This window comes from Adiantum capillus-veneris, chromosome 19 (assembly GCF_014529385.1).
Source record: "Adiantum capillus-veneris isolate H3 chromosome 19, ASM1452938v2, whole genome shotgun sequence".
Classification (NCBI taxonomy): domain Eukaryota; kingdom Viridiplantae; phylum Streptophyta; class Polypodiopsida; order Polypodiales; family Pteridaceae; genus Adiantum; species Adiantum capillus-veneris.
The window spans coordinates 64811171-64819256 of record NC_140949.1 but is presented as its reverse complement, the minus strand read 5'-3'; positions in this window follow the sequence as shown (position 1 = coordinate 64819256).

The window sequence follows — 8086 nt, the reverse complement described above, 5'->3', positions numbered from 1 at the left end:
CTCCCCAATCAGGAGCAACAATGCATGTCCCAGTTCGTCGATGACACTAATGCTTTTTTAGCCAAGGACCACTCTTCTATAACACATTTTTGGTTTGTCCTTGAAGTCTTCTGTATTGCCTCTGGTTCTAAAATCAATTGTGCCAAAATAGGGATAAAAACAACTGTCTCCCCTTCCCCCGACTGGCTCATCGAGCAGGGATGCAAGCAAATTGAGGAAGGCACAGTTTTCAGAATGCTTGGTATTCCCCTAGGCTTCTAGATCACCCTCAAGCTGTCACAAACGGGAGCGTATAGCAATATAAAATATATTCGGATAAATAGAATCTATCACTTAATATTGAAGCCAGATGATATAAAGAGAGAGAGAGAGAGAGAGAGAGAGAGAGAGAGAGAGAGAGAGAGAGAGAGAAGGAAGATCGACACAGTATTGGGGACCAGAAGATGGACTGGTCCCCCCCCCCCATAATAGTATCTTTATTACTGAGGAGAAGTCTATACAAGCACTTGAACCGAACGTATTACCACGTTCGTTCTAGATAAGACTTGATGGTTCTTGGAAGCCTCGACTTCCTATTCCTAGGGCAAAACCTGTCATAAAATATTATATCTAACTTTACCAAATGATGTTCTCATATTAAAATGATCATTTAATGTGGGAGAATAAACGGGAACAAGAGTTAGAATAGAGACGTGTGCTTCTAGACCTATCTCAACACGGGACCACAAGGAGAGATGGTTGCATCTCAATAGGGGTCCAAAAGGAGATGGTCTATCAAAGAGCAATGTGCAATAAGTGCTTATAGATCTATCTCAACACGAGACCAAAAGGAAAGATGGTTGCATCTCAATAGGGGTCCAAAAGGAGATGGTCTATCAAAGAGCAATGTGCAATAAGTGCTTCTAGACTTACCTCAGCAAGGGACCAAGAGGAGAGATGGTTACATCTCAATAGGGGTCCAAAAAGAGGTAGTCTATCAAAGAGCAATGTGCATCTGATGGAGCTTAAAAGACCTTAGGGTTAGCTTCATTAAAGACCTCCAATGGTTAGTATTAAAAGTCCTTTGACCTTATACAAGCTAGGGCTGAGCTTGAGGTGGGAACCCGACCTAAGCTTGAGGTGTTTGATGACTAAGGTGCTTGTCGTGCTTGATGACTTAGGTGTTTGAGGTGCTTGTCGTGCTTGATGGCTAAGGTACTTGAGGTGCTTGTCATACTTAATGAGGAAGGTGCTTGAGAAGCTTCCCATGCATGGGGGGTAAGGTGCTTGAGTCAAAAAGAGACCCTACAAATTAATGAGGAAGGTGCTTGGGAAGCTTCCCATGCATGGGGGGTAAGGTGCTTGAGTAAAAAAGAGACTCTACAAACTTAATGAGGAAGGTGCTTGAGAAGCTTCCCATGCACGGGAGGTAAGGTGCTTGAGTCAAAAAGAGACCCTACAAACTTAATGAGGAAGCTTGAGAAGCTTCCTACGCATGGGGGATAAGGTACTTGAGTCAAAAAGAGACCCTACAAATTTAATGAGGAAGGTGCTTGAGAAGCTTCGCATGCATGGGGGTAAGGTGATTGAGTCAAAAAGAGACCCTACGAAGGAGGCGGAAAGTCCAAAAGTTAGGGGAATCTTTGACTTAACCTCCCACTCACCCAAAGGGCACCCCTTTTCTCAAGGGGCACATGGGACACATGTCAGACTCTCCCTATGCTTAGCCACATGGTGTGCTTGAATGCTATTCGTTGGGCTAAAGAGGGGTCCAATGAGCTTCTAGTTCCATCCAACCAATATCTAGATATTGTCAAGCTCTCTCTCTCTCTAAGGGGTAAGGAGGACACTTATCCAAAGACTATCCATGTACTTGAATGCATGTTGCATGTGATTGGCTGGGGGGAGAGGAGTCCAATGAGCTTGAAGCGTGTGGAAAGGCTAGAACTCGCCCCAAGTAAGCAAGGGGGTGTGTTGGGGAGTATACATCACACACACTCTTATTTTGTGGATCATTCTCACTTGGTGAAAGTTGAGGAACTCCACCTCCTTCTCCAAGTTTGTGAGAAGTAAGAGCCTACACCAACACTCTTGGCTATAGAATGCAAATCCAACCAAGAGCCATGCTTCAATGCTTAAGCTTGCCATCTTCTTCATCTTCATGACTATGCTATTATGTATGCTAGCAAGAAAAGTGATGATAAGTGAGGAACTATTTCTTTCTCCTATGGAATGTTTCTTCTTTCTCTTCCCTACCCTCATTCCCCGCTAGCTCTCTCCACCTTCGAAGGTGTTTGAGGCCTTGGGATTGAGGCTTAGGATAGTTAATGCTTTCTATAAAGTTTATGTTATGTTTGTGATGCATGAAGCTTTCCATCTTCATTGCATCACCTAGGTCACAAGGAACACAAAGATTGTATTGTACCAAGTCTTTTTGATAGGAGAAACTATAATACAAATGTCTATTGGAGGGGGGACCGGTTCCGTATGAATCCAGTCCTCAACTATTGTCATGTTCTCTAAACTCTCTTTCTTGCAAAAGTATTGTTCATGCCAAGTTAACTAAGTACCATGTTTATGTTGCTACCATCAATTAAGTTCACCCGCTATGCTCACAAAGTAATTTCACAAAAGTGCTTCATCTAATTTCCTAATTCCGCTACTCTCAAAGTTCATAGGCCGTTCCCATTACAAAACCCTATTCCAAGGAACTTTCGTTCCTTATTCCAAATCCTTGAGAATCAAGGTTCTTGCCTCAGGATTTCACCTTCCAGACTCGGGGCATGACATCCCTGCAACTCTTTTTCGACTCTGTTTTCAGAGTCTTCTTTTTGCAGAATAACTCTGCTTTCTTGGACATGAAGTCCTTCCCTTGGGAATTTCAACTTCCAAATCACATCTCAAGAATCTACCACTCTTGGATCCGTGTATCCACTTTTCAAACTCGGGTACGAAACCCTTAGGCTGATCTGGCTCTAGTTCCTCAGAAGCGCTTTCTCCTGCAGAGGCTCAGGCCTTCCTCTGCTCCTACTCCCTCACTAAGAGGAAGTACACCTGCAAACAAATACTTAGAGATCATAACATGAAAATCATTACCTTCAAAGTCTCGACGCTCGAAATGCAACTTGGTTTGAAAAAAAGCAATTCCCCGAAAGAGATCTCTACATAGAAAATCCTCTCTTCCAATCCTACACACAAAAGAGACGTGTTCTCGGGTTCCTTCTCGTAAATCAGCCCCGTTTACGACATTTGTGGGCTGCAAACAGAGAAAAACAGCACCAGCTTGTCGCGATGGAAACACGCTCCGTAGGCACTTCTTCGCTAGGGAACTCGCGCACTGGGTCTTGGCAACATTTGGTACACTTGGGGCAGCCATGGGCATCACCGGCAACGTCTTCTTTGTGGCTGAAATCTGTAGCAGCATCTCCTCCTTGCAAAAACTAGTCTTCCCTTTGGGAGGAGAGGGCGTGTGATGCTTTTATAGCTCCCTGGCCACGACAAAGATAGCAGAGCATTGGCTGCTCCCGTAGAGATAGCAGTCGTTTTTTTTTTTTTTTGGGCGCCGTTTTTCCAGAAAAAGAGAGAAAAATCGCTGGCTGGTTTTTACTGGTTTATTTAACCATAGGCTGTCCACTTACTAAGTGGGCAGCCGGTCACCTTTAAAAAATGGTATGAATCTGTCAAAAAACTCAATAAAACCTTATAAGTAAAAACAATGCTTTCACAGCACTTCCGAGGAGTCCCTGGATGCAATCACATGCACAGTTGCAATGTAGACATAGACTTCCTCGCGGGAAAGCATTTGCTTTCCCAAAAAGCAATCTCGCTTTCTCAACAAGCATTTGTTTTTACTTAAAATTTCCTATGAACCCATCTTCATTCAAGTGCTTTTCCTTGTGCACAATTCTAACACAGTTCGGAATTTCCTCTCGACTATGGATATCCACTTTCCGATGCACCCGTCACCCACCTTGTGACACATCAAGAATACCCATCACCTAGTCCTTTCCTACTGAACTTACAGTACAACCTCCTTCAAGATGCTCTATGTCACCCATCCTATGACGCATCAGAGATGTCTGTTTCCGGATGGTCAGACACTTCTTTCCGATGCTCCCTGTCAACCATCTGATGGTGACGCATCAAAAGTACAGGTTCCTCGTGGCCTTACAGATATTCATGTTCTCGGTGTGCCCGCCATTACTCTGAATGACGCGCTAGGAATATCATGTTCTCGGATGTCTCCACTGAGAAAAACCCTCTCACTTAAAATTCCAATAATTCATTTAGAATTATTTTCCTGGTGTTCGAAGCGAGAAAACCCTCTCAGTTATAAATCCAATAATTCATTTATAATTATTTTTCTGTCAGATAAAGCCAATTTAGCAACACAAACAACGTTGGGATTGAGTCATTGCGCAATTTAAAAACAAGCTTCAAAGGTGGTCTGATCTACAATCTTCGCTTGCAGGGAGAATTGTTGTCATCAATCATTTTATTACTATTTATGTCTTGTGTTTCCTCTCCTACTGGCGACCTCCTGATGACCAACTCAAAGACATCACCATAGTTTGTAGGAACTTTCTCTGGTCAGGAGATCCTCTTGGGAAAAAGTCAGCTAAAGTAAAATGGGGCGTGGTTACCCTTCCCAAGTCGTTAGGTGGGCTCGCTGTAGGAACTTTCTCTGGTCAGGAGACCCTCTTGGGAAAAAGTCAGCTAAAGTAAAATGGGGCGTGGTTACCCTTCCCAAGTCATTAGGTGGGATCGTTGTTGTGAACATCATAGCTAAAGCTGACAAGCTCGCTCTCAAGTTAACGGTGAGAGCTTTAAGCAATCCCTTGGACCAGTCGGCAATCCTCCTTCTGAGGCATCTCCCACTTGGCTATGCTGAAGGCTTCCCCAAAGTAAAGAACCTCCCATGGACCACACTCTTCTCAGTCATTTTTCAAAATTAAGGGATCTCTTTAATTCCCTTTCGAGAGTTTGGACTGATTACAGAGGTCAGGTTCATCTTAACCGCGAAGGCAAATTCTGTATTGCCAAGGACTCTATTCGGTGGTCACTCCCCTATGTCCCCCTCTCAAATGAGCTTCACAAACCCACCATTGTCAAGGCATGCTCGAAAGGCACCTGTGTTTGGGCTGATCTGTGGGATAACTATGAACACATGTGGCTGTCCAGGAATGAAATTATTCTCAAATTCAACATCTCCCCTTGGGAGGTCGATACCATCTTAGTAAGGATCGATAAATTTCCACAACATCTAACTTGGATTGTTCAGCTTGGTATGTAGGTTTGTCCGTCTTCATTTGTTTGGACAGGTGGGTCAAGTTCAAACTCAACCACCCTCCCTCAAAAACTTCACCAGCAGGTGCCTCGTTAATAATCTCTTTAAATAAAAAGTGGGGCGTGAATCACTCAAAAAAAAAATGGGGTTTCAAATTTACACACTTGTGGAGTCGCATTATACAACCTAAAAAGTATGTTCTCTTGTACCTATCCTTAAATTTGGAGGACCTTATATTTAGAGTCAAGTCTCTTATTTCAAAAGTTTTTGCGTACAAGCTTGAGAAGGATAGGTACAAGGCATTGCTAGTAGAAAAGTCAGCCTTGAACTTTGACTTCTTATAGCCGAAAAATAAGAATGTAGATGTAGACAAAGGAAGAAAGAGATTCACCAGGATTGTAGATGACATTGACATCATATCTTGGTTTTATTTTCTTTTGGACAATTTATATATAACCATCAGCGACTCTCTTTTCAAGCAAACAATTGGTATCCCTATGGGCACCAATTGTGTTGTTTTTCTTGCTAATTTCTATCTTTTTACTTATGAGTTTGATTTTATGGAGCGTCTTGTCCTTGCTAACACTTGCCCAATATTTTTGCACAAGTTATGCGATGTAAGATGCTTTGTAGATGATCTTTTTGTCCCTAACGTTCCTTCTTTTCAAGATTTTATGTACTTGAATTCGAGTTCTGTAGGCGGAGGAATTTATCCCAAGGAGTTTTGTGAACTTAACTGTACCACAAATAGTGATTGTTGTGCCTTTTTAGACCTTAAGATTTTTCAGACTCCCTTGGGATTAGAAGTAGATATCTATGATAAGCGCCTTGAACTAGAATATGCCAATCTAAAAATCATCAGCATGCCTCACATTTCTTCGAACATTTCTCTTTTAGCTAAGTATGGTGTCATTTGCTCTCAACTATTTAGATTTTCTTGTCTTTGTTTTAGTAAATCTACTTTTGTTGTTCAATCTTGCCATCTTATTTCTTTACTAGTTGAAAAAGGATACTCATTCAAAAGAATCATGAAAAAAGTTCGTTCATTTTTGCATCGTAGTAAGTTTATTTTTAGTGTTTCTTCCTTTGGAATGTTCAAGATAATCAGTAGTAAATTCAATAGAAGTGGGGAGCTAAAAATCCCACTTATTGTTTGACTTAATAACACCTTATGTTGTTGTTTTGATCTTTAGCGCTTCTAGTATTTTCACTATAGCTTGACAATTGCTAGCCTTTATCATGGCTGAGTATGCCCATCACCTCCGGAGGGTGATAGAAACTCAGCTCGTTGGTTTTGTAGAGTACGTTCAAAGCATGAATGGCCTCTATATAAACCTGCACCTACTCTTGGGCACTGACGACGTGAGTAGGGATGTCATAGCTATTGTCCAAGCTATGCATGATAAAGGTGATAATCTTATTCTTCCTGTTTGGACAAGCGATGAAGTTGAGATCACATATTGTCAAGTTTGGTTCTTTGCTCTTCGTAGGTTTGTAGTAGTATTCATTTTTCGATTTCATATTTAGCTTACCTGAGGACTTAAGAATGTGTTCCATTATAAGTTGTTGTGTGAAGTTTGATTTCTAGGATTAAGTTTTTAAGATGTCTTATCCTTTTTTTTTTTTGCTTAAAGTTGAGTACTTGTTTTAAGCCAAGTAAGTTGCGTCAACTTATTTTACACATGCCTTTTCTAAAAACATTTTTAAGTTAATAATGTTTTGTTTTGTCTAGTTTTGATTAGTAGCAAACAAAGTGATTTAGTTTGTTTGTTTGTTTGTTTTTGTTTTTCTTTTCTTTTCGTGTGTCCCTTGCTTTTATAGTTTTATGAGTGCTTTATTCCCTCTTATAATTCGTGAGTTCAGACTATTCTGAACTTATGAAGGTATATATATGTTCTCTTGTGGCTCATAATGCATAGCAGTATGGACCGGGCAAAAACTTCATAAAGCAGGTCTCTCATCAGGAATTTGCTGTAGATGTCACAGGGATGTCGAGTCATTGGCTCATTTGTTCCTTAATTGTAAATTTAACAAGGATATTCTTGCGCCACTTTGGCTTTATTTGGGCAAGGTTGCCAACTGGAAACAAATGTTGCTAGGTGATTACAGTGGTTTTTTCTCGGAAGCATGGAACAAAGCATGTTCTGAATTTTTATGGGCCATTTGGAGACATAGGAATACATGATTTCATGAAGGGGCTTACCAGGCACCTAGCTTGAGAATACTTTTTCGTGATATGTGTTTTCAGGAATTGGATGCTAGCTATGCAAAGATGGTCTCACTTAGAGCGAATCTCCACATTGCTTCTTTGGGGTTCCAATATTAGGTAGTTCGTTCTGAATCGCTCTCCTTCACCCTAGAAGATATTAAGCACCTCAACGATTGGGCTTCGGAATTATATCAAGAAGCCATGGCGCTAGGCACTAAAGTGGATGAAGCTGATCGGTTTCTGGCGCGTCCCTCTGTTGTTTCCAAAAGGATTGGTGATGACGTCTCGCCTTAGTAACTGTATCTTTTTTTTCTTGTAACTCCCCCTATGAGGTCAGTTTGTATACTCACCCAATCAAGGTTTCCATGCCTTTGAAAGATGTAATTTATAGCCCCTTCTAATATAATTCACAAGCGTTTCTCTGGCAAAAAAATTATATGTCAGACATTTTAATGTATTGCAATGGATTTGACTTGCCTTTCGATTCTTGCAAATAAAAACAGCAAGAGCCCTCTTTCTGTCATAGTGCACAGTGCACACATGAAGGCAATTCGCTCGTATCATTCCCTCTTCGTGAATGTCAAACAATTAACGCCTTCTTCGTGTACGAC